The 26208-nt window shown below is 36.4% G+C and overlaps 1 long non-coding RNA gene across 1 annotated transcript; it reads right to left on the bottom strand.

Annotated features, from left to right (window-relative positions):
- Positions 1-4870: 4870 nt before the first annotated feature.
- LOC144314721 (uncharacterized) lies at positions 4871-19050 on the bottom strand. The gene is made up of 2 exons (XR_013380580.1): positions 10121-19050; positions 4871-7682 (listed from the first exon to the last, which is right to left on the bottom strand). It is a non-coding gene; the product is annotated as an uncharacterized LOC144314721 (long non-coding RNA).
- Positions 19051-26208: the final 7158 nt, after the last annotated feature.

Raw genomic sequence — 26208 nt, 5'->3', positions numbered from 1 at the left:
AGGCCTCACAGCTAATCAGTCTGATGAGCTTGAAGATATTAATTTTAACTGTAACAGGGCTTTCTGTCACAAGACACCAACAATACTGCATTGCTCTTTCTATAGACTTATGAGACAGTGGAACTGTTATTTCTGAAAATGTCTTTATTTAAAGCAAAGAAGTTTCAAATAAGGGCAATGCTCAAATTGCCCTTTATCTTGCAGACTTACATATTCTTACCTCCAGTGTCAGAGGATGTACTTTTTGTTCAAGATGCACTGCTTCACCAGAGCCTCCCACTCCATGCATTCTCTTCTCTGGGGCCCTGGTGCAGTAGTGGCCACCTCCTCCCACGCTTTTAACCTTTTCTGTTCTCAGGAGGCCCTTCTAATCTTAACCCTCCCCCCCCACTTCATCTCTCTATTCCCTTCTAGCTATCCTGTTCCCTCATTTAGCCAGCCGAAGAATACTCCTCACTACTCCACTTTCTCACCTCCCAGCTAAGCCACTCTTGGATTCTTGACCTGGCGTAACTATATGAGATAGTAAATGTTTGTTCTGAACTAAGTTTGGCACTTTATATAAGGAATGGAGAAAACCCTAAAGCACAAACATTCTCATTACTGAGTAAATGATGGTAACACTCTTAGGTGGGAAAGCCTTGAATTTTTTTTTTTTTTTTTTTTTAAGATTTTTACTTATCCATGAAAGAGAGAGGGAGAAGCCATGCAGGGCAGAGGTAGACTCCCCCCTGAGCAGGGACCCTGATGCAGGCCTCGATCCTAGAACCCTGAGATCACGACCCGAGCTAAATGCAGACATTTAACTGAGTCACCAAGGTGCCCCACTCTCATTTTTTAAGAAACATGAGAATTCATTCTGGAGAGCAAGTCCTACTGAATATCATCAACTTAGAAAGTCTTCCATTTTCCCACATTCCTTAGGAAACTTGGGAGAACTCCCACTGCAAGTTAACTTATGAATATAAAGAATGAAGGAAAGTTTTTTTTTTTTTTTTTAAGATTTTATTTATTTATTCATAGAGAGAGAGGCAGAGACACAGGCAGAGGGAGAAGCAGGCTCCACACAGGGAGCCCGACTCGGGACTTGATCCCAGGTCTCCAGGATCACACCCCAGGCTGCAGGCGGTGCCAAACCGCTGCGCCACCGGGGCTGCCCTGAAGGAAAGCTTTTAATGGTGTCTGTTACATTAAGAGAACCCTCCTTGAATGCAAAACCTACGAGGGTATTATCAACTCTGAAAAATCTGTCAGTGATTACTGTACAGACATGCAAGAATTCATACTGGAGGGAAATCCCAGGAATGTAATAAATACAAGGATGCCTCAGCTTCAAGCCTGCACTGAGTGGCCACAAGATCATTTATACTGGCATCAAAAAGTATAAATGTTATGAATATGGGATTACCTTTATCAATACCTCCTCCTCAGACTGGACCACTAGCTCATTAATTTTTTAGGTTTTTTTGAAGTATAAACATCGAGGTCTACAGCTATAATTAACCTTAAATTACATTCTAATAAACAAGCCACTCAATTTCGGGGTGGTCTGCAGTGCAGCAATACACAAAGAAACCCCACAACACATGAAAACCTACTCAATACAACTCATGATCTTCAACGGAGAGAGGTTGTGAATAGCTAAGAGGTTGAAATATCTGTCAAAGGAAGTTATTTTTGAAAAGTACTCGATCAATCAATCTTTGTGGGACAGCTGACAATCTCAACTATGGGGTATAGAAGCTGGGCCCTAGAATATATTAGGTAATTCATTTTTTTAAAAAGATTGAGGACCAGACCAAATGTCCTGTATCTCCACGAAAGCCATCAATTTATGATCATAGTTGAGAGCCACACAGGCACTAATGAACCCCAAACCCAGACTGCTCATCTCTCCCCTTACTACCAGCCACATGCTCAGACTTCCAGACCACACATTCAAAGCAAAAGGCAGTAAATAACATGTTTTTTGGTTTTTTTACATCCATTATTTCCTATTCTTTCCTTTGCAGGCACCACTAAGTCAAGCTAAACAGAACTAATAGCCAATTCCAAGAATCATACAGATCACATTGTATTACTCCCGACATCTCCTACTTGATCCCTAATTACAAGAGCAGAGGTCCTGTTTTGTTCCTTTATAGTCTAGGCAAGGCTTAGCACAGCACATGGTTGGGCATATGGCAGCTACTCAGTAAGTAGCTGGTATATAGGCTACCATTTATGACCTCAATATTTTAGTTCCTTCTGCTGCAGCAGCTAGAATACACCTAGCTCCTTCACCTCTATTTCCAAAATCCTGGCTTACTTCAAGCATCATCTCCAAGAAATCTTTTCTAATTTCTACCACCTCTTATCTCCAGCATCAACCTACCTCCTCTGAATTCCCACAGATATTCTTTTAAGATTATTTATTTATTTATTCATAGAGAGAGAGAGAGGCAGAGACACAGGCAGAGGGAGAAGCAGGCTCCACGCAGAGCCCGACGTGGGATTCGATCCAGGGTCCCCAGGACCACACCCTAGGCTGCAGGCGGCACTAAACCGCTGCACCACGGGGGCTGCCCTCCCACAGATCTTTAAGCCAGACTCGGCTCCCTTTCTGGCATTGTACTTGCTTTTTGCCCACCTGGTTTTCCTTATCAAACTGCAAACCAAAGCCCAGAATCCAAATCTCTCAATATAGGTCAAATCTTAGTTGTGTGAATACAGGGACTGCACTTAGGGAACTCAACTAGAAGGGAATGTACACACCCTCTCATTCTTTTCATTCATCTATTTTCCCCCAAATACTGTCATTAACACATTGAAGAGCCACCCAGAAATTTTGTAGAACACTATCAAAGATCTTTAAAAGTATTCTCCCAATTATTTGGGCATTCTCAACTTAGAGCTGCCTTTAAACTAAAAATTAATATTCTCTTCCCTCTTCAAGATCAGATGTGTATCAATTTACATCAAGATTTCAAAGGCTAGAGGAATAAGCTCAGGTGCAATGAGCCTGATGTTAGAAGAAACGAGGCAGTGAGTCACCAAGGCCTCGTGAAACCCAAACACCTTGCTGCTGATGAGACACTGCCAGTAGAACTAAGTTCATGTCCCCAATTGTTTACTTGATAGATGCCCAAATGTGACCTAGAGCCAGCAATTCAGCATCACCTGGAAGCTTATCAGAAATGCCGACTCTCCAATGGTACAGCCACCTTAGAAAACAGTTCAGCAGTTCCTGAAAATTTTAAAGTTAACGTATGACTGAGATTTGCTGTACAACACTGTGTTGAAATTAACAATACTGCAGTCTGCACTTAAAAATTAAGACAGTTGGAGCACCTGGCTGGCTCGGTCAGTAAAGCACACAAATCTTGATCTTGGGGTCATGAGTTCAATCCCCACACTGGGTGTAGAGATTTTTTTTTTTTTTAAGATTTTATTTATTTATTTATGAGAAACAGGGAGAGAAGCAGAGACACAGGCAGAGGGAGAAACCGGCTCCCTGTGAGGAGCCTGATGCAGGACTGGATCTCAGGACCCCAGGATCATAACCTGAGTCAAAAGCAGATGCTCAACCACTGAGCCACCAGGTACCCTGTAGAGATTACTTTAAAAATAAAATAAAAATCTTAAGAAAAAAATTTAAGAGGGTAAACCTCACATTAAGTGTCCTTACCATAATTTTTTTTTTAAGATTTTTTTTACTTATTCATAGAGACACAGAGAGAGATGCAGAGACACAGGAAGAGGGAGAAGCAGGCTCCATGCAGGGAGCCCCACGTGGGCCTTGATCCGGGGTCTCCAGGATCACACCCTGGGCTGCAGGCAGTGTTAAACTGCTGCGCCACCAGGGCTGCCCACCACAATTATTTTTTTTAAGTCACCATATGACCCAACAATTCTCCTCCTAAAAATCCAGTCCTTACAAAAAAAAAACGCATGTTCACACAAAATCTTGTACATAAGTGTTCACAGCAGCAGGGTTCATGATAGCCAAAAGGTAGGAATGACCAAATGCCCATCAATTCATGAATACAAAAAAATGTGGTTATGTCCACATAATGGAGTATTATTCAGCCATAAAAGATAAAAGGATCTGATACAAGTAACTGGGATGAACCCTCAATACATACTAAATGAAAGAAACCAGTTACAGAAGTCCATGAAATATATGATTCCATTTATATGAAATGTAAATAGAGACAAAGTAGATTAGTGGTTGCCAGAGATTTTGCAGCAGATTTGGTGAATGGGGGTAGCTGCTAACGGGTACAAGGTTTCTATTTTGGCATGATAAAAACGTCCTGAAATTAAGACAGTGGTGATAGTTGCTAACAGCATGCTTGAAAATAAAACCCCATGAAACTGCATTTTTAAGGAGTGAATCTTACATGAATTTTATTTCAATAAACCTTATTTGAGAAAAGAAATGCAGATTCTTGGGTTGACCCCAGACCTACTAAATAAAAATCTGTTTTAATAATATCTGCAGGTGATTCACATACACATTGGTTCAGAAGCACCGATCTAGAATAGGATCAAATTTGTTTCTCCAGTAAATCATGGAATAATTACCTTGATTTCACGAGGATAGGTTTTTCCTGTCAAAACCGCTTCAGATATTCAACCACTGTTCACATTCATTTTATAATATCTGGTTTCTCCTCTATAAATCTGCCATGTTTTAGTACTGGGTGGCACTTTCATTGGGCCAAGAGCAAAACCCTAGCATATAGATTTTATAACTCTCTCTCAACAGTAGCGGTATATAGTAGCTCTTACTTTAAACCACCATTTTGAAAAGGGTGGCAACGACATACAGCAGGTGACCAAAGGAGATACACAGCCAAATAGGAAATGAGACCAAAAGAACACTCACTTCAGAAAACACTTTATTAAAGGTCAAATCATATTTACAGGAGTATAAAACAAAAGGCGTAGAGGTGCAGAAGCTTCAAATAAACTGTGCATACAACAGGGCGTAAATTACCTACCTGGGGTTCTCAGAGCACTTTTCTATATCTGCACTGAAGCCTAATCTATTTTTTAAAGAATCCTAGGAAAAGTCTCAGCAGTCATATTTTCTCATGATTTAGCAGCTAAAGAAAATGTACACATTCCAAAAAGGGGTAAACCTGAGGGACAATAGGTATTGGATATAAAACATAACTGAAAAACAAATAAAACATAACTGAGATAAGCTCCTCTTCTCGGTTTCTACTCTTTCAATTTTGTGTGTGTGCATATTTTGGGGGCGGGGGGCTATTTGAACTTTCCTTTCCAAATTTTTCATTAACAATTTGGATTGTTTTAGGGCATCTGGCTGGCTAAGTTGGTAGAGTGAGTGACTCTTGATCTCAGGGTCATGAGTTTGAGTGCCATGTTGGACACAGAGATTATATAAAAAAAATGGCATCTTCTGTGGGTACTCACAGCCAGGTACTCCATATAAATATTACACCCCAATTAAGAGTGCAAGATTTGTAATCTGCCTGTTTGGGTTCAAATACTGGTCCTAGATCACAGGTGTACAAACTTAGGCAAGTTAATTATTTCTCTGCCTTAAATAGCATTCATCTCATAGGATAGCTCTGAGGATCTAAAAAAATAAATGTATAGAAGAGTACTTAATACATATGAAGTGTTTTGCAAATCTCACACACACACAAGTGCACACATGCACAGGATCTTTCAAATACAATCTGTCATATCCAGATTCACAAGCTAGAGTGGACTGTTGATGGGGAAATGGAATTAGCTTTATTTTGTTAGATTTTTATTTCCTAAACTAGAATTCCATCTGTATCATATCGGTAAAAATAAGCTTGTAAAAGACATGTACTGTGTGCTAGTCCATCTTTGTATTCAGGGTCTGGCACAATGCCACATCATTGATGTGTAATGAATGTGAAACAAATTTAGTCCTAGGAATCTGAAAATTATCTACAAAACCCATAGAGGTGAATGTTAATGGAGACCTATAAAAGCCCAAAATTGGGCAGTATTTCACAGCATATGATGTAAATGTAGTTCTGGTAGTAACTCTGAAAACTTGACAAGTTTTCTATAGATACAGCAAGGGATAAAATTAAAACTACAATAAAACAATTCAAGAAAGAATTTGAGCACAAAACAACAAAAATCAGCACTCTGTACATTTCAACCCAAGTTCCAGCTTCACTGCTGAGAAACAGAAGAAAAGCTCCACGTTGGCTGGAACAAGCCTCACCCCCACAATACTGAGAACCAAACCAAACGGGAACAAGACATTTTGAAGCTCAGAATAAGGAAACTATCTTTACTAATATGGAACAATTAGTTTAAAAATACCGCATTAAAGTCTTTCTTCAAAAGAGACATCTCACTTACCTTTTCAGAATATTTCCTAAAAACATTAAAGAAGATGTAAGGCTTAGCTGGTAATTTCCATGAACTCAGTTCTTTTCCTCTGACTGCAGTGGAGTTCACACGACAAAGCAGGTTTGGGAATGCTAGAAATGAATTCCTACTTCCCTTTGCATTCTTCAGGTTCATTTTCCCCAAAATTTCTGCACTGGTTGGCTTCCATTTCAGCATCAGTCACGAAATCTTGAAGGTCAGACACAGTAAACAGGGAAGGACATAAATTAAGTGATTCCGGTGTAGTTTTGAGTCTCATAACTTCAAAAGGGATGAGTCATACCTTAAAGTATGTGGAAGTGAATTAAATGTTCTATTCCTTAATGAAATTCAGCTCAGTCAAGCTAAAGGGAATTAGTTCACTACTACAGCCTAAAATTTTGTTTGTTCCTTTAGTAAATGTTGAGTGAAAAAACGCATAACTCCCATGAAGGAGCACCTGGCTGGCTCAGTGAGTGGAGCATGTGTCTCGGGGTTATGGGTTCAAGCTCCACATTGGCCAGAGGGCTTATAATCAATCGATCAATCATAATTCCCATGAAGACCAAATACAAGGTGATCATCTTAGTATGAGTCTGTATCCTTGATTTATTTTGCAGTATAAATGTAAAGCAAAACAGTTCTAACAATGGGAATAAAAAATAATGCCAAATTGTTCTAAATGATTTTCTAATTTGTCAAATTTTAAATTGATATTTATATACCACTTAAATCAGAAAAAAGGTGAACTTTCTCTGTCATTAGTACAAGCTTTAAATTCAAAGGCTTATTCCTCAATTGCTTTCTTAGTTATAGAAAATTAGTATTAATTAGATAAGAGGGAAAAAGTATTAAATAATTCATGTGGAATTAATTAACCAAGAAATGTCTTTATGCTTTGCAGAATCATAAACTGAAAATCAAAACTTTCTACACTTCAAGTAGTTTACAATCAATTTTTTTATTTGCTTCCTGTAAATCATTAAATATGTTTGTTTTACTCACAAACTGACACTTCAACCCCAAAATGACAGAACTAGGTCACTACTTTGGAAATGGAAATAGAAATAGCTAGATTAGGAGAATTCAGGCCAATAAAACTTGCTTTTAGGGGGATGGGAGAGAAAGCCATCAATATGCCGTAGAGTTTGAGTATTCTGACCATATATCAGGCAGTTATTCTTGCTGAATGGTCCTGGATTCCAAATGACACATTCTTCCTCAATGTACTCATTCCATCATTGGCTCAGCAGTCGGCACTGGAGACCATTTAAAAACGTGCACTTTGCAATAATCATTATCTATCTTAGCAGCTAGAAAGGCAAAACAAAGGTTAGCATATAAAACTACCTTTAGGACTAGGGCAGAATAACTAATTCACAAATGATAAACATAATAATTTTAAAAAAAAGAATAATGAACACACCTGGTACTGAAGAGTTAGGTTTTTAAGGAAAACAAAACCAACAAACCTCAAAATGTTTACCAAATTATGATCAAAGTGCCCTCTTTCCTGCCCACAACTTCTATTTTTGGACTGGCATTCCAGAAGCATAAGGAATATAAGATGGTTAGGTGTTCGCCAGACACAAAGGAAAGCCAGTGAATTTGTTCACGCTACCCTATTAAACATTAGATTTGAATGAGCTTTCCATCCCGGAAAAAATCCATGGATGAAAATCAGACGTGGCAATAACTGCTCCTGATGTTAGATTTTAGTAGCAAAGCATGAGAGGGATGTTTTCACTTTATAGAGAGAAACAAAAAGCAAAATTCAGTTTCAGAGGCAGGGGCAGGAGGGAAGGGGGCAAATCACCATTTCAAATAACCAGAGAAATTAAGTAAAATAATTTGAGAACAAGCTATGTGAATGTTGAGCTTAACACTTCTGTTTGCAGTTAAAAAACATTCAAAGAAGACAAAATGTGCATGTTAGGTTTCTGAAGCAAGACGCTGTTCAAAGCTAACCAACAACTGGCAAAACACCAGTATTAAACTTCTATCTGCAAATAAGGCAAAATAAAATACTGCTGAGGGGTAAGACACATCCCAGACTCGATCTGCTAAACCAAGAGATGGCAGTTAAACCAGACCTCTGCCCTTAATCTGGTTTCTAGTATTTTGTTATTGGTGTAGTAGCAAAGAGTTCTCAAATTCCAAGGTTTGTATTTTATCTTACATTCTAGGTCAGTTCTAAGTCCTATCCTACTAAACAGTTCTGTATTTAAAATCTTGTAATGTAACTTAATATGCTTAATCAGAGCCTGACTGACCTCTCGACTGTCCCTATAGACTCAAAAGGTAAGTGGCAGGGGGGTTAGGAAGGAAGATTCTAAGAAATGTTATTATACCTGTTCCATCATACTCATTTTACAGAACGAACTTTGTGATCTGCAGAATTAATTTGTTTCTCTTCATGCCTGGTTTATATGAAGTTGATCACTGGACATGAGAAAATGTATTAAGTCCTCTCATAAGTTTTCACAGGTATTTTCATCATTCATTGGAAGTAAATTCCAAGGTTATCAGCTAGCCCACATAAAAAAGGTGCATATAATCTCACAGCTTTATTTCTCTGGCCTGCAACAAATCTAGTTCCATCTTTCTAAGTGTCTGCATGGTTCTTCAAATATTAACTTCAAAATATAAGATGAGAGGGATCCCTGGGTGGCGCAGCGGTTTGGCGCCTGCCTTTGGCCCAGAGCGCGATCCTGGAGACCCGGGATCGAATCCCACATCGGGCTTCCGGTGCATGGAGCCTGCTTCTTCCTCTGCCTGTATCTCTGCCTCTCTTTCTCTCTCTGTGACTATCATTAAAAAAAAAAAAAAAAAGGGATCCCTGGGTGGCGCAGAGGTTTAGCGCCTGCCTTTGGCCCGGGGCGTGATCCTGGAGACCCAGGATCGAATCCCACGTCGGGCTCCCAGTGCATGGAGCCTGCTTCTCCCTCTGCCTGTGTCTCTGCCTCTCTCTCTCTGTGACTATCATAAATAAATAAATAAAAATTAAAAATTAAAAAAAAAAAAAAAAAGAAAAGAAAAATATATATATAAGATGAGTAACATTATTTATTTAAACCCAATATTCAGTGTCCCTAACTGAGGTGGGCTCAATAACTCGTCTTTCAAACGACACAAAACAGAACAAAATACTTGACTTATTCGTATTTTGAGTATAGCTGCTGGTTTTGTCCCAACACTTCCACTTATTTCTCGACTTCTCAATCAGGCTCAAGACCAAAGGGAAGAATCTGTAGGCTAGGTTTTGTTGACACTGAGGCAAACAGCCACCAAGTCTAAGAGAGACAATCTCCCCAGTTTGGGGATGCTCTGGACATAAGAATTTAACGAACTGTTACGTGTAAACTGTGCCCACAAAATGGGAGGTCACTGCAGCCTCAGCTCATGAATATGCATTTTATAAGATTATGTTGAAGTGTTAAGATTATTTTAGTTGTGAAGTGTTCACTATATTAGGAGAATAAGAAGCCAGAAATAAAGAAATCTCGAGTGTAACTTCTTTTTCCATACATATTTTCCTACAGTCTAAAAGCCATCAAGAATACCCTTCATTAGACACCTGGGTGGCTCAGGGGTTTAGCACTTGCCTTCCGCCCAGGGCATAATCCTGGACTTCCAGGATTGAGTCCCACATAGGGCTCCCTGCATGGGGCCTGCTTCTCCCTCTATCTCTGTCTCTCTGTGCCTCTCATGAATAAATAAAATCTTAAAAAAAAAAAAAAAAAAAGAATACCCTTCATGAAGTCTTATCCAATCTGTTAGATGATGGTGAAGGTGATCAGACTCGTGATTATTTATAGGTTTTCTCTTTTGAAGAGGCTGTTGCTTTTGAACTGAATGCATTAGAAGCATTTTTGCTACCTGGATTCAGATTATCTGCTGCAAATTTGTGCCTCCAGGCTGGCTTCCCATTCTTCCCCAACTGCATGCTTAGGGAATGAAACACTCATTTCATGTTAGTTGTTAAGTAAACCATATAGAAAACAAAACCAGACTATAGATTATTTAATATTTATTTGTATCATTTCCTACCTACCTAATGCTAACCTCACTCCATTCCCTCTAAACTCTTTATTATTTTTTTTTTTAGAAAAATATTTTCCTTGCATAATTCTCTTCTCCTAACATTTAAGGGCTTTTCGCCTCCATTTTCTTCGAAAGACCTTAAGCTAAGCTCTTGGAAATTTCAGGGAAAAAAAAATCAGTGTTGAAACTAGAGGCAGATCTATAGTAAAAAACATTACTTTTCATGTACATCACCCAAAGGGTTAAATTCAGAGGCTGCAAAGTTTATGGGATTAGCACTCTCTTCCCTTATTTCTTGCCTTTGGTTCTAAGAGGGAACCTCAGAACTCAAGGTCACTGGGCAGATTATAAAGGACAAGGTGAATGGAGGCTATTTTTGAGTGAAAGTAAGGCTTTCCCTTAGGTAAAGATGTAGGAGTACAAAAGTACTCCTACATCTTTATGAAATAGCAGTACAGAAGCTGCTATTTCATGAGCCAAAGGCTATAAATTTCTAGCCCAAACTTCAAAGGAAAAGAAATCTTAAATGTATGACTATCTTTTAATCCTTGGCAAGTCAGTTACTGCACTCTCTCATGAAAACACTACCATACCAACACACAGCTCCATTTTTCAAGCCGTTTTCCAATTAAATTGAATTAATTGGAAATTACCAATTTTTTTACCAATTAAAAAACAGTGCTAAAGCAAAGAAGTTAGAAAATCTAGATTCAAATGAATTTTGCCAGCAACTGTTACATAAATTGGAATGTCATTTTTAGAAATAAATGGACACAGTATTTCCAAATGTCAATAGACACACTTGAATTAACAGTTTTCTCCCTGCTTTATGAAATCGGTTAATTCCTAAAAATCCACTGAACATACAAAATGTTTATATACCAGATGGATTCCCAACTGATGACAAAATACTTTCAAAGATGCCTTAACAATCTTTGATTCCTTTCTACTAGTTTTTGTTTTGTTTTAAATTAAATTCTTCAATGGACTAATGGGTGAATTTCTCAATCTGACCTTCTTTATAGGTTACTATAAATGAGATGCAGAACACCACGTTTTTTTTTTTTTACAGTTTTGTTCCAAATTTTTCTAGATTGCCATCAGCCTTGTTCCTAAAAGACTTGATTATCAAGACAAAGTAGGAAAAGAGATAGTATGTATTATGCACATGCAGAAACTCATGTTCTTTCTGACTTTGCAGAAGAACCTAGTCCTTCTAATCATTCACTACAGAGTTCTACTACAAATAAATGGAGTATAACCAAACTTCAGGTAACTTCAAGTAAAAAAACCTGCAGGTATCTAGCTTTCAAAGAACACTTGATGAAAATTAATGTGTTAACATTTTTGGTGTCATCAAATTAACTTAAAAACCCAATGAAGGTTCTGGGGGTGTAAGGAAGTATTTGGGACAAAGCAGCAGTAAGGCCTGATTCTGATAAATCTAAAATGTGTTTTACTGTGTGCTATTCATTTTTTAAGTAATTGAAATCCTGTATAAAATTTCACACAAAGGTGAAATACTTCAAAGTTGTTAAACGATTTCTAACATGAGATCGCCTTTATTGACCTTAAGGATTAAGAAAATTGATGCTATGTTTATAAAAGAGAATCAAAATACCCATAATCATTCTGGCAAAAGCTAAACCATTTAAATTGTTTTATAAATAATTTTAATGTTGAATATGCCAAGTATGCAACTGAAGATTTCATAACCCTAATTTTTAGAAAATGTTCCATATTATACTTTTTACCTATGTCCTTCTCCAAGTCTGAGTGCTCCAATACATGCTAGTGAAAAAAAAGACCAAAATTAGCATTAGCACAAGGATTTTCAGTTAATACTACAAATAGAATCACCAGGGGGAAAAAGGCCGAATAAAGGAAACTCAATTATGTGACTAAATGAGAATCCTTGAGACATAAAAAATCAAACTGTATTACTTACCAAACCTCTACACCATCGCCTGATAAATATCCAGGAAAAAATGTGGGAAATCTAAAATATATCATGCATGGGCAGAGAAACACTTCAATAGCCCTCCCGCTAAATAACGTAATTCAAAATGAAAAAATTTAAGACACAAGTTAATTAAATATAATTAAGTCTTTTATAAAATCTTTAAACTTAAGAGTAAATTCCTAGTTTTCCACTTCTGAAGATGCTAAAATCCTTTGAAAAAGTATAAAAGCAAAACAAAACAAACAAAAATCTCTTAGAGAAAATCCAATACAGACCATGGGGTAGAGGGAAGCTGAGATGGAGAGAGAAACACCAAACTTAAAACAGAAACAAAGTGAAACAGGGACTCTCTACAATATTACCACACTGCAGTTTTAACAACCCATTACTGGGTATCTGAATCATGGTTCTACTACAAAACGTTCTGCATCTTGGTGTCCTCATCTGTGAAGTTGTAATATTACAGAAGACTGCCCTAAAATGCTTGGCACAAGTACCTGACATGCAGTGGGCACTTAAAAATGCTGTTAGCACTAAGCACAAAGCATACAGTCATCTGTTGTTTGTTTTTTTTAATTGGCTATTATTTTTAATTTTGCAAGACCAAAAGCAGGAATCTCCCTGACTGGCTGGAATTTGAGTCCAGATTTTAAGAAGGTATTTAAGGATACCTAACTTTCAGGACTGCTTTTTAGGTAAATTCTTTAAAATGCTGTCTTTACACAGAAGCAGCAGACCTACATAGAAGGTGTCACTCCTCTTCTTGCCTGGCACCAATTACTGATATTGGTATCAGGAGATGGTAGGCACTGTGCCCTTCCATATGCAGTGTGTCTGCATGTAAATGAATGAACAGAATGTTCAAGATTGCTCTAGGGATAATCAAAGTGACCAGGCTATATCTGCAAGTACAAAGTTAACTTCTTTCCTCTGAAGTTTCTGTATATGTGCAGAAGCAAACATGAATCACAAAACGTGGAAAAGGAAATCTTTTATGGTGTTGAGTGCAGGGCAAAAGATGCACACAATAGCAAATTAGTTTCTACAAATTTAAACCTTATATGCTAGAATAAACCTTTTGTTCTTTTAAACTTGTCATTTAAAACTCCCCCACAATAAATCTAACATAAGATTGTCTCTAGCTCTAAAAAGCAAAATACAAATTTGTAGAGAAAGATGAAAATGAAAGGAAGTCTAATTCTACTTCTTGCTTTATCACAAACTAGCTGCACAACCCTGGCTAAGCCTGTTTTCCCACCGATAAAATAGGGATACTACTGATATTAGTTATGTAACTCAGGAGTTACTAATACTAATGTAAGGGGTATTAGATTAGGTATCAAGTCAAAGGTCAAAATATCGAGGTTTTCTTTTGCGCTTCCCCCAGGAAGAGACAGCTGAACACAGATGTCATACACCGGCAAGTCTAACTGACTTCATCTAAAGTAGTTTATCACCATGGCTAGAGTAAAAATCTCTTCAAACAATTTCACCTGTAGTATGATACTACTGCAGTAACATCACAGTACCTTTCAGAAAACACAAAAACATATGAAAATCTATGTACTCACCTGTGCAATTTTTAGGCCAGGAGTGGCCAACTAGGATGTTTTTCTACTGTCTGGTTTACATGTCCTTTACAAGAGCAAGGAAACCCTTTGAGTCACTAGGTTCACCTCAAAACCTGACAGCAAACTCTCCTACCCAAATGATTAAATCGGACTCCTCTGCATTTTCTACTTATATATCGTTACCCACAGTACCTAGGTAACAAGGTTCAATACAATCTTGTTAAACTGCCATTTAAGTAATTCTAAATGCTCCTTGGAGTTGTGGTTGGAGTCTAGAAATCATTTAGTATGTGCCAATTTTGATAGCTCCACCATGTATTCCAAGTCTCCTAAGAGAAAATGGAATAATCCAAAATAATTTAATTAATTAATTAATTTATTAAAAGTGAGGTGGACAAAGGCAGTATAACCTTCCTCAAGCTAACAGTAAAGGTTTATGTAGAATCACAGATTAGGAAAGGAATAAAAGGTCCGAAATGGAAGACAAGTGTATGAAAGGCCTCAAATTTCAAGAATTTAGATTTGTTCCCATGGCCTAATGGGATTGTTGGTGTTTGTGTGATTAATTATGGCAATTGCACAGGACAAAGAGAGTAATAGGAGAGATTGAGGACAATTAATAAGGGGTGAAACAATCTAAGGAACTGACTTGTAAATCACAGAGCAATGCCTCCTTACCGTTAAGTCTTGGACCTGGGGGTTGGTCAAGCAGACTAAATGTGTATTTCTTCCCTTAATAGAACATTTGCTCCAAAAGGGGAGAAGACTCTCTTATACCCACTGCTCTATTTTTAGTACCCAGAATATTATCTAACATAAAAGTGGCCCTCCAAAATTACGATCTAGATCTGAACGTAAAGGCTGTTGTAATTAGTAAAATACAATTCATTTATGAAGTATTGCTGAATTCCTAGAACCTTTTAATAGAAGTATTCCAGTTAACTGAAATATTACAGTACAACTCTTAGTTGTTATGACTGGTCTGGTATCTTTTCCCACATTGGTTCCAAGTCATCCTCTTAGAAGATTAAGAACTGCCACCCTAGAGTAGATAGATTAATGAGTAGAGAAATTAAAGAAAAAACATCATGGAAGAATAAGCATGACTTGATTAACAGAAAATCTAATAGAAGAACCATTAAGATTCTAACTTGTAAGATCAAGAGGTGCTGTCCAAAGACATTAACTCTAAGGCTTTGTTCCCTATGCTGGATGTCTATCTTATATCCCCCATGCCAATACAGGGCAGGAACATATGTACTTACTAAGCGGCTATTAAATGAACACAAACTGGCAACTATTTTTCAATATTATCAAGTTTCTTGTGATCTGGAGGTACACATGACAGTGAAAGACTGGGGTCAGAGATATAAAATCCTGTAGTCCTAACAGTGGTTGAAGTTCCTAAAGAGGGACAAAAGACACAGCAAGGGGACATTACAAGGAGACAAGGAAATTTACACAAGTGTGGATCAAACCAAGCCAGCAAAAGCCAGAGAAGGTTTGAGGTCTGCCTCAAAAACAATAAGATCAAGAGCGGTGATGGTAAGGAAAAAAAGGCAACTAAAATGACATAAAGGTCACTGCTGCCATCAGCACACTGGTTTGGACTAAAAAGCAATGAAAATGATCTGTGATTACGAATCTTCTGGGCAGAACATACCTGGATGGAGCCCCAAAGCAATCACAAGCACTTTAGTTCTTCAGCTATCTATCTGGAACAGAAGTTGGGTCTTGGTGCTAAGTTTAACTAGAGCCAGCCTGACTGTGACAAATACTTTCCAAGTCATTAAGTAAATCCCAGTTCTGATACTGCTGAATTGTTTATCCACCAGCCATGTGAGTGTACATATGTATTACACACACACACATACATAGGCTGTTACTAGTAGAGAACACATTTTTCCAAAGTTAACAGGCAATCAGGATGCCACTGAACTTTGCTTAAGCATACTCACATGCTTCTTTCTCCAGGAATCAAAGTGAGAGGAAAATTATCAGGACGTAAGTTCTGGTTCGGCTCTAGCTTTATCTATAACCCTAGCCTAGGCCAATCATGTGAGCTATGAAGTGAAATGGAAACAGTAATGCCCCACTTCTAAAATGCACGCACACACACACACACAAATGGAAAGAGAACTGCAAGTAATCAGAAAGGTGTTAAAAAAAAAAAAAAGGGAGAGGGATAATCAACACTACACAAAGCCATGGTTATGTATGCACCCAGCATACCTCATGACCTTCAGGTAGCCACTTCCAAGACATAAAAGAAAGCCAGGGAAGGTACAAAACAGGGCAACTAAGAAGTGTTTACAAAAATAAAGTGGCTTTTACCTTCAAAGAGTAAGAACTCCAATCTGGAAAGAAAGTTAAGACAATAAAATTGAATTCCATGTAAAATCATAATGATTGCAGATAAAAATACCAACAAGCCTGGCTCCATTTTATTAAAAGTAATTTAAGACAAATCCTGAAACACTCTACTAGGAGATGTTTTAAAACCGGTAAAAGGAAATCTCAAATCACTAGATGTTTGCGGGTTGTGTCACAAGTACAAAAGAGTAGTTTGAAAAAACATACACAAGTTTTAGAAGCATTGTTTGATTAATGGAGGCTATGCTGTTAGCACGTATTTCCAAAGGGAAGTTTCACAGCTACTCAGTGGCTATCAGTAGTTTTACTATCATAATACAAAATAGTTCTTGTGTTCTTATTCCTAAAACTAGTTTTTGGCCCCATCTACACAGTTCTGAGCTGGGGGAACTACCAGTTTAGCCAACTAGTTAACAGTATCCCATTTAGTCTGTATTTCAAAGACACCTAATGATATTTACCTAGTAAGACAGCAAAGAGCAGGTAAAATCCAGAAGGTAGTATAGGCTGTGGCTAAAAGCTCTACCATCAGCCTGACCTAGGTCCAGTACCAGATCGGCTACTTCTGGTTAGGTCTTAGACCAAAGTATCTCGGCACCTCCATTCCCACACTTATTTATACTTTAATTTCAAATAACTTAAAACAAGGACAGCCCATTGGAGATACTCAGTATTAGCTCTTCCGTCAAGTTTATTTTTGACTAAGATTATAACCAGGCCAACATGTTAACTTCAGTTCTCTCTTGCTGACTGAAGTTTCAGCTGGCAGTTATAGGCCTTAGAGAACTTTTTAGAAAAGAAAATGTTCATGAGTGAAAAATAAGAGGCTGCATGCTGTAAAGGTTGGTAAGCCGGTGAGTTAAACCATATAGTTTTATGAGACATGTAGTCCGGAGTCTTTTTTTTTGAAAAGAAGCCATCATCTCTTTCTTTCTCAAGCACCTCAGCAGTCACTCCTGTCAAGTGCATTAAAATCCTGTGACAAATAAAATCTTAAAAAAAAAAAAAAAATCCTGTGACAAAAAAAATGTATTATCAGACACTAGATTAACCAATTTCAAAAGACATAAGGAAGTATGAAAACAGCCTGCCCTCATAAGGAACCTTATGAGTTATAGGGAATGGAGAAAAGTTATTTTTAGTAAATCTATCCCATTTGCATGAAGCAGTATTGTCTGTTTATTTTCAGGGAGGGAAGAGATATTTCAAGAATTTTATTAGTTCAACTATGAGCAGACATTTCTCATTTAAAGGCTTAAAGTTTTCAGCAATGGAAAAATAAAAATATAAAGAAATCTACCTTCACATTTGTTCTTTCACATTCAGACAGCCACCTCACCTTTCTATTTTTATATTTTAATTAAAAATTGAGCTGTAGGGGATCCCTGGTGGCTCAGCGGTTTAGCGCCTGCCTTTGGCCCAGGGCGCGATCCTGGAGTCCCGGGATCGAGTCCCGTGTTGGGTTCCCGGCATGGAGCCTGCTTCTCCCTCTGCCTGTGTCTCTGCCTCTCTTTCTCTCTCTCTGTCTCTAGGTCGATCACGAATGAATGAATGAATGAATGAATAAATAAATAAATCTTTTTTAAAAAATTGAGCTGTATAGGTTAAAATTCTTAAAAATCAAGTTACTTTGATCATATTGTCGACACTAAACTTATTTTTAATTAGCTAAACAAAAAAAATCATGACACAATTTACAAATTTTTCTGCTTTCCAAGAGTAACTGAAATCATACGCATTATTCATGTATTCAAATTATGACCTGAAATAGGAACACAAAATAGCTTTTAAATTTCCAATGGTGTTTCTAGAAGATTTGGTTTGATGACTGTCACTATTATTTATAGATTATTGGCTCCAGGAATCTAAACTGAATTCTTTGAGGATAATAATCATGGATTACTATATTATATTCCTAACTCCTAGCACAAAAACACTCAATGGTTGTGAAATGAGAAGATCACACAGGAATCAACTATCAATGTTAGGTATAAACTAAACTTAATCTTTTTAATAAATATCTGACTTTTAGCCAACAATCTAGATCTGGTCAAGGATGTACAAAATCAATCCATTTAATATCCCTTCTTAAGCATTAACAACTTGATGGAGATGTTACTGTATTTCCGGTGGAAAAAAAAACCCAAGTTAATTACTTTTATAATACCTTTCAAGGGCAAAATCCAGAATGGGAATTTTTGTTAGTTCCTACTATAATTGAGAGTTTACACTACGGAGAAATAAACTAGCAACTGTTGTACATATTTTTGCAATCTTCTTTTTAAGGTTAAAAAACATATTACATTAATAAAATAAGATTAAAGTTAAGAATTTTCAACACCAGAACCCACCTTAATTTGGGTTTGCTACCTTATATTAGACATTTTTTCAAATGTTTATTGATTAAATAAGATCACAAAAATTATATACTGAGAATTTACGTTGTGTTCAGCTGGTAGACTAGTTCTCAAACTTCTTTCTTCAGGCTACTATATCCATCTATAGACACTTAAATATATTCTGCCCTAGACAAAAATCTTTGGATAAATTTTAAGAACTTATTGTTGCTTTAACATACTGTTCAGATTAAAATAAAAGCAACACTAAAATACATAAATGTTATCTTTTAGAAAGCAGTGGACATTGGCCAGATTATTAACATACTATTTCACATTATTAATAATCTCCCTTTGGCAGACATTGATCAGTTATAAACTCAAAGAAATGACTTGAGAAGTCAGGCACGGTAAATAAGCCTTAGGCTCCTCCCTAATATATAGTGTCACATTACTGTCATGGTGACCGTCCTTAAATTCAGGACTGATGAAGAGAATCCCTAATTCTAACCCGAAATACCCATTACTTTAAGCAGAAGTCTACAAGCAAGATATTAACAGTTAAGAATTAACAGGCTTTTAACCAAACTACCAGTACCTACTGACATACATTTCCTATATGGTTCAAATTTTCATGAAATAGAACAACAGAAAAGAAAATACCTGGAATAATCGAAAACCATTATTAATTTATCTAGAAAAATGTTCTAAGGCCACCTTTCTTTCCATATCAGGGGAGTAAACGTTTTCTTTAAGAGTGCTTAAGTTAAAAAAAAAAAAAAAAAAGTGCTTAAGTTAGGACACCTGGGTGGCTGAGTTGGTTAAGCATTTGCCTTTGGCTCCAGTCAATATCCTGAAGTCCAGGGATGGAGCACTGAATAGAGCCCCACATTGAGCTGTCTGCTCAGTGAGGAGTCTGCTTCTCCCTCTGTCCCTCATCCTGCTCGTGCTCTCTCAAATAAGTAAAATCTTTAAAAAAAAAAAAAAAAAAAAAAAAGGCATAAGTAAAGTAGGTTCTTCACACCACCATAAAAAGTAACCATACTGGTTACTTTTATGAGTATTTTTGTATTCTTGTGCATGCAGGCTCACACACAGGTCAGGTAAGTCAAGTTAACAAACTCTTTCACCAAGTCCTTGAAAAATGGAGAAGGGCTGAAATCAATTAGATGATGGAAATGACTTAATATGCCAATACTTTAAAAATGCTTAAATGCTAGTACAGATATGGGGGCATCTGGTTGGCTCGGTCATTAGAGCACGTGACTCTTGATCTCAGGTCCTGAGTTCAAGCTCTACCTTGGGTGTGGAGCCTACTTGAAAGAAAGGAAAGAAAAAAAGAAATACTAGTACAGATAGAACTCAAGAATAAAAGTAGGGATCCCTGGGTGGCGCAGCGGTTTGGCGCCTGCCTTTGGCTCAGGGCGCGATCCTGGAGACCCGGGATCGAATCCCACGTCAGGCTCCCGGTGCATGGAGCCTGCTTCTCCCTCTGCCTATGTCTCTGCCTCTCTCTCTCTGTGTGTGTGTGTGTGTGTGACTATCGTAAATAAATAAAAATTAAAAGAATAAAAATAAATTTGGATTTTGTGAATAAAATATGTTAAGGTGAAATTTAAAAATTTTAATTTGGACAGTGGCACCTCTTTCTAAAACAAGTATTATATTGCCTAAGTGAAAACTAGCTTTTCTCAGCAAAGTTCAATGACATTTCAGCCTAAATTTTTATAGATGATGGATGAAAAAGCAAATGATAACTGAACTACCAACGTAACACATACATAAAAACACACTTTAACAATCCACTTTAATTTAGGACAAATTATTTTAAATCATCTTAAATTCAAACGAGGTTGGCCTTATTTTAGGCTTAAAGGGCTTTTAACAAATTTTTTTGAAAAGTAAAAATTTTAAAGTAAACATAAAATTTAACACTGAATTCTGACTTCACATTATTAGGCCTGTTTTTAACCCAATAGTTAAGAGTGTACACTTAGTCAGGAAGAAAAGGTTTTGAATCCTGGCTTTGCCGCTTCGTAAGACAGATGAACCACTAGCCCCATATAACAAATTAAATAATCTCAATCTCTGACTTCCTCATGTGTCAAGTAGGGACAATACCACCTACCTTAAAGGGCTGTTGAAAAAAAAAATAAATAAGGGCTGTTGATTACATAACACACAACGTAAGGCAATTCTTTAGCACAGTGCCTGGTATGTCATACACTACGGTATTAATAACCTACCATGAAAAAAAGCTTAGCTAAGGAAAGGAAACAGCAGATTGTTTGTTTTCTATACCTTATCTATTTTTATTTCTCAAAACCAAGTTTTAGAGTTGAAAATCAGGTATTTTGCTACATAGAGACTATCTACCTTCTAGCCCTTCTATATAAAAAATGGATACATCTGCCATTTCTGTTCTCCACGAGCATTTCCCATCTGTCGATCTTCATCCATATAAATTGTTTTTAAAGTCACCTTTAATTATTTTCTTGCTTAATCTGCTTTAGCTTTTCACCATCCACCACCAGATTACTTTGATCTAATTACTGAATGTTAACCATATTTTTTCTCTCAGAATTCGAGATTTCAGGAAAAATAAAACCACCTGAGTATTTTTTAGTAATCTATCAACTTTCCCTTCTAAGCTTTCAGAAGTTATTTTATCTTCCATGACTCTTGTAACCTGCTTTCTGATCTAGTTCCTAAATAAACATGCCATGCCATTTGCTCGGCAACCTAATTTTTGGTTTTTCCTTCCTAGAGCTATTTTCCACCAACTCCCTAAAGCTTTATTAAAGCCTGTTTTTCTACACTCACTTCATTTTCTTGAGGACGATGCTCCTAAACTCCTCTGGATCCTTAACACTATTCATATTTGTGGTGGCCTTTGCCAAAGTTTTTATCTCCCAACTAGATCCAACTAGACCAACCAGATCCTGCAAACATCTATTGCTGATACCTCTTATATTAAGGTCTACTCTGAATCCTGCAGGGAGTGTGAAATAATCTATTACTCAAAGTGTAGTCAGGACACTGGCATCACCTAAAAGCCTGTTAGAACTGCAAATTCTTGCCCCATCTCAAATCTACTGAATTATAATCTGGATTAAAAAATAAATCCCTGGGGCACCTGGGTTGAGCGTCTGCCTTCGGGCTCAGGGCGTGATCCTGGAGTCCTGGGATGGAGTCCCATATCAGGCTCCCCGAAGGGAGCCTGTATCTCCCTCTGCCTGTGTCTCTGCCTCTTCCATGAATACATAAAATCAATTTATTGATTTCCATCCACACTGAAGTTTGAGAAATAATGTTGAATGATAAATTGTGACCTAAACAGTTTTTAACTAGAAAATTAAAATCATCAGAAGTTCTTTCAAAATTATTTTTACAAACACAACAAATGGTCTCATTTACTTTTTTTTTTTCACATTTTGGAACGTCAAACAGAAACAACATTACAACTAACAAACTAATATTACTCATTATTTTAAAAGTTTTAATAACAATATTAATTATTGGTTTTATTTAGACAGATTAAATTTTTCCACATCAAATTCTACATAAATAGGACTAATCAGGTAAGGTTCTGCTCCATAACAGGAAGCATGGAATGTTTCAATATGACCAGCCAATGCTTAAACATGTATCATCTAACCAAAAGTATTTAGTATATCATATTAGTATATGTATATGTAATATTTAGTATTAGTGTATCATAACTTGCTGAAGTATACACAATTTAGTATTAGTATATCATAACTTGCTGAAGTATACACAAGTTGCTTTGACCAAACCTGAATTCGTTCAGCAAAATAAATAAAACCCCTTTTTATAAGCAATAGGTTCAAATGAAAACAATTTGTTTTGATAATATTTTGATTGATCAATGTTTCAATACAAAAATTTCAAAAAGAGTGATTTAGCTGATAAAAAAATAGTAGTGGCTTTTAAAAAACATATGAACTGCTTTTGAGCTACTTAAAATCCTGGACAACTGAAATGTGCAGTTTTAAAGGATTACTGGCTCAAGTACTGAAAAAGTATAGGCACATCTTTGTCTCCAAATTCTATTAAAAAGTGCTTGATACAGTATGAGATTTCAATAATGCAGTATTTTCATATTAAAGGAAATATTTTCCCTCTTACATATTTGAAAACTGCGGGTGAGTTCTTCCCCCCATTCCCAGTGTTACTGTCCTTGACAATACTGATCCTCACCCTTTACCCCTGTGGAAGATAATTTTAAAGTGATCTAACCTCATGTTATTTTAAAGGCATGACATGAGTTGCACAATTTTATGACTTATTTAACCTCCTGCTCTCTTAATAAATGGATAGCTGGGCCTAAAAATCACACCCTCTGGGAATTTTAAATAAATAGTTGAACAAAACACTATGCTTATTAGTTTTTTTTTTTCTTGTTAGTTTTTGAGGAAATGCCTATACATGGATCATGAGTTCAGTCACAAATTTCAAGTTTCAGTTAACAGAAATGTGATTATTTTTCATAGCTATAGGCAGAAAATATTCCCCTATGTGAATATAATACACACCACTGACAATACCTACTAAAATCTATTTCTAAAAATAAACTAAGAAATTCAGGGCTTCAGGTAGAGCCAAAAGACGCCAATAGCTTAAAATATAAAATACTAAGCTTAAAATGATCGTCAAATGCAACTTGCTCTTATTTTTGGAAAAAACACACCATACATCAGGTAAGCTGTCCCCATCTCCAGCTCTGTCAATAACTAAAGGGGACCATATTTAGATATTTTTTTTCTGTTAGAATATTCCTTCCTGTCTCTGTGAATGATCTGTTGATTTCGGACAAAACGAAAACAACAAATAAAATCTTTCTGGAAAATGCTAACCTAGAAGTATTTTGTATACTCTCTTATCTTAAAACAGAAGGGGGAAAAACAGTAGGGTAATCACTTTTTCCTCCCTATGAGCTCACATTTATTTAACAGTCTTCATTCAAAAGAGACAGAATATATTGCTATTCTTTCTGAAGAGTTTATTAATTTGTTTATAAATCATTAGGTCCCTATCACATTTCTCCTAGGTCTTTTTTGCTATTAATGGTACAGTCTGCAGAAAAATGAGCACATTTCTTCAAGTAAATTTCCACTGAGTTGCAGAACTTCTACCTCTTTGATAAAGAACTAAGTACAGCCTCAAGGGAGAACTCACAAAGAATAAGGATTGTATTAGGGCTCTCCTCAAGAGAATGGGATCAGTATGAAAACAGAAACCCTTATAACATTTTAAGAAATCATCCTCAATACGGTACTTCTTGTATACTGGAGACTTTTCCCAATGATGCATCTAAATTCTCCAACAAAACCGTCCTCAAATATTCCCTCGTCATGTCGTCATTGCTGGCATGTTATGTCAAGGGGTCAAGAACACCAGGGTTATGAGTAAGATGGCTACTGAAAGCACTGTTTAAGTGTTTTCCCTTTTCCCACCTCTGTATGTTTTCTAGGATCTTTCCCAAATGGATATGCCACAATTTCATCAGAAAAACTTGACTGGCAACCTTTTATGCCAAAAGCCAACATTCTCATCTTACAGTTGTAGGCCCAGGGCTAATCCCCAGTAAAGCTACTTCCTGACACTTTAAGAGGCCCCCTCAAGTTCAGCCCTTTTATTTTTACTCCTTCCCACTCCTTCACTGCCTTCCTTCAAACCAGTACTCAATACCTAGTACTGAATTTGAAGACAGGAACTCCATTTGACCACAAAAGTCTCAGTTACAGAACTACTGAATCTGTTTTGCACAATTGAAACCATCACGCCCCACCCAAAATCACCAACACAACATTTTGAGCATGTTAGATTTTATTAAAAATATTTAACATTGTACAAATATTCCAATACAGTTATGGTACCTGAACACTGTACCAAAAGCATGATTTTTATTAAACTGCTGATTAAGTGGTCTTGCAAATGTTCCTATTTTAATATTATCATATTACTGTATGCATATAGCAATGTAATGTTCGCAGGAGCTTTCAGCTCAATTATAGAAATAGCCTTATAACAGTACTAAATATCTTAATAGATTTGTTAAAGTACAATTCTACCTATGTTACTGAACAGGCTAGAGATGTCCCTTTTGTCCATGCTAAATGAAAAATCAAGAAAAGCAATGTTCATGGGATCCTGACAAAGTTACTACATAAAATGAAAGCCCTTGTTTACATTTGAGGAAATTTAAGCTTTCCCCCCACCCCACAATGTCTCCCTTTGCTGATCCCATGAAACCCATTTTGTTGTTAGTATATAAAAGCCAGCAACTAGACTCTGTGCTGCATTTTCCTTAACTTAGATGAACCCCTCAGAACTACTTGAGTGTTCCTACTGCTTACTATCAAGCTTTCCAAAGAGCACATTATTAGTGCAATCTTTATAATCTTTTCTATAACTGGTACACACATAAAATGTGTAAGAGAAACAAGTACCTACAACCAAATGATGCAATCACTGCAATTCTTAAAGTATAATTACATTTACAAAGTAGTCTACAGCAAGCTTACAGAAAAGATTTCAGGATACTGACTAGTACGTGTAACACCTAAGAGATTCTCCCTAGACTGATACGTTCAACCAACAAAGGAGGTGTAAGAATATTAAAGAAGTTCTTCAGGCATTATTCATAATTACTTTTAATCATTGATTATGTCATAATACTTTTTTTATATGTTATGGCCAGAAATGCTTAGTTATTAAATTTAATATCTTTGATTTATTCTTTACTAACATGGAATCTTCTACTAGGAGAGATTTTAATCTTTAGTAATTATCTAAAAATTGACTCCTAATTGGACCAATACCTACTAATCCCAACAGCTATCTTGGGTTTCAGACAAAATACAAGTTGTTAACAGATTTGTGGTTTTGCTATTTCAAGGTTCTAATATTTAGTTTTGTTAATGTCCTCTTGACCCAAAGTCATTATATCAAATGTATTTTTAAAACAAGCCTTCTGTTTGTGAAATTACTAGAACTTTAAAGTTTCATTTTACAATGTTAAATTTTGGGGGAAGATTTAAAAAATAATTTCTCCTAGTGTTTAAATCCTCCATTCTTATCAACACCTTCCTACTTTTACTAATATCATCTTGCAATAAACATCTCTTATGATGCATTGTGTTAATTTACCCAATAAAAATGCAAATATAATAAAGATATTAAAGGGACTGAAATCATAGTAAAATGAAACAAATTTATTGTATAAGAGACTTTAGAATCTATCTTGTAAAGTGTCTATTGATCACCTAAAATATACCCTGAGTATTTTTATTACTTCATACTTGCAGACCTTTCCTGCTAAACTGTAATTTGAGAATAAAAAGTATGAAGTACTTATTATATGTTCCTAATTAAGAACAAAATTATTTAATATTAAAGTCTTAGTTGTCTACAAGGCCAACATAAATGCCCACTTATAAAATATGGGCATTCTCCCACACTTAATGCCCCACTACTGATAAAAAAAAAAATAGGAAAAAAAAAATTTCTTACCAACAATTCCACTGGT

This window comes from Canis aureus, chromosome 5 (assembly GCF_053574225.1).
Source record: "Canis aureus isolate CA01 chromosome 5, VMU_Caureus_v.1.0, whole genome shotgun sequence".
NCBI classification, from domain to species: Eukaryota; Metazoa; Chordata; class Mammalia; order Carnivora; family Canidae; genus Canis; species Canis aureus.
Note: the sequence above shows the minus strand (reverse complement) of the source record. Positions and strands in the feature narration are given on the sequence as shown.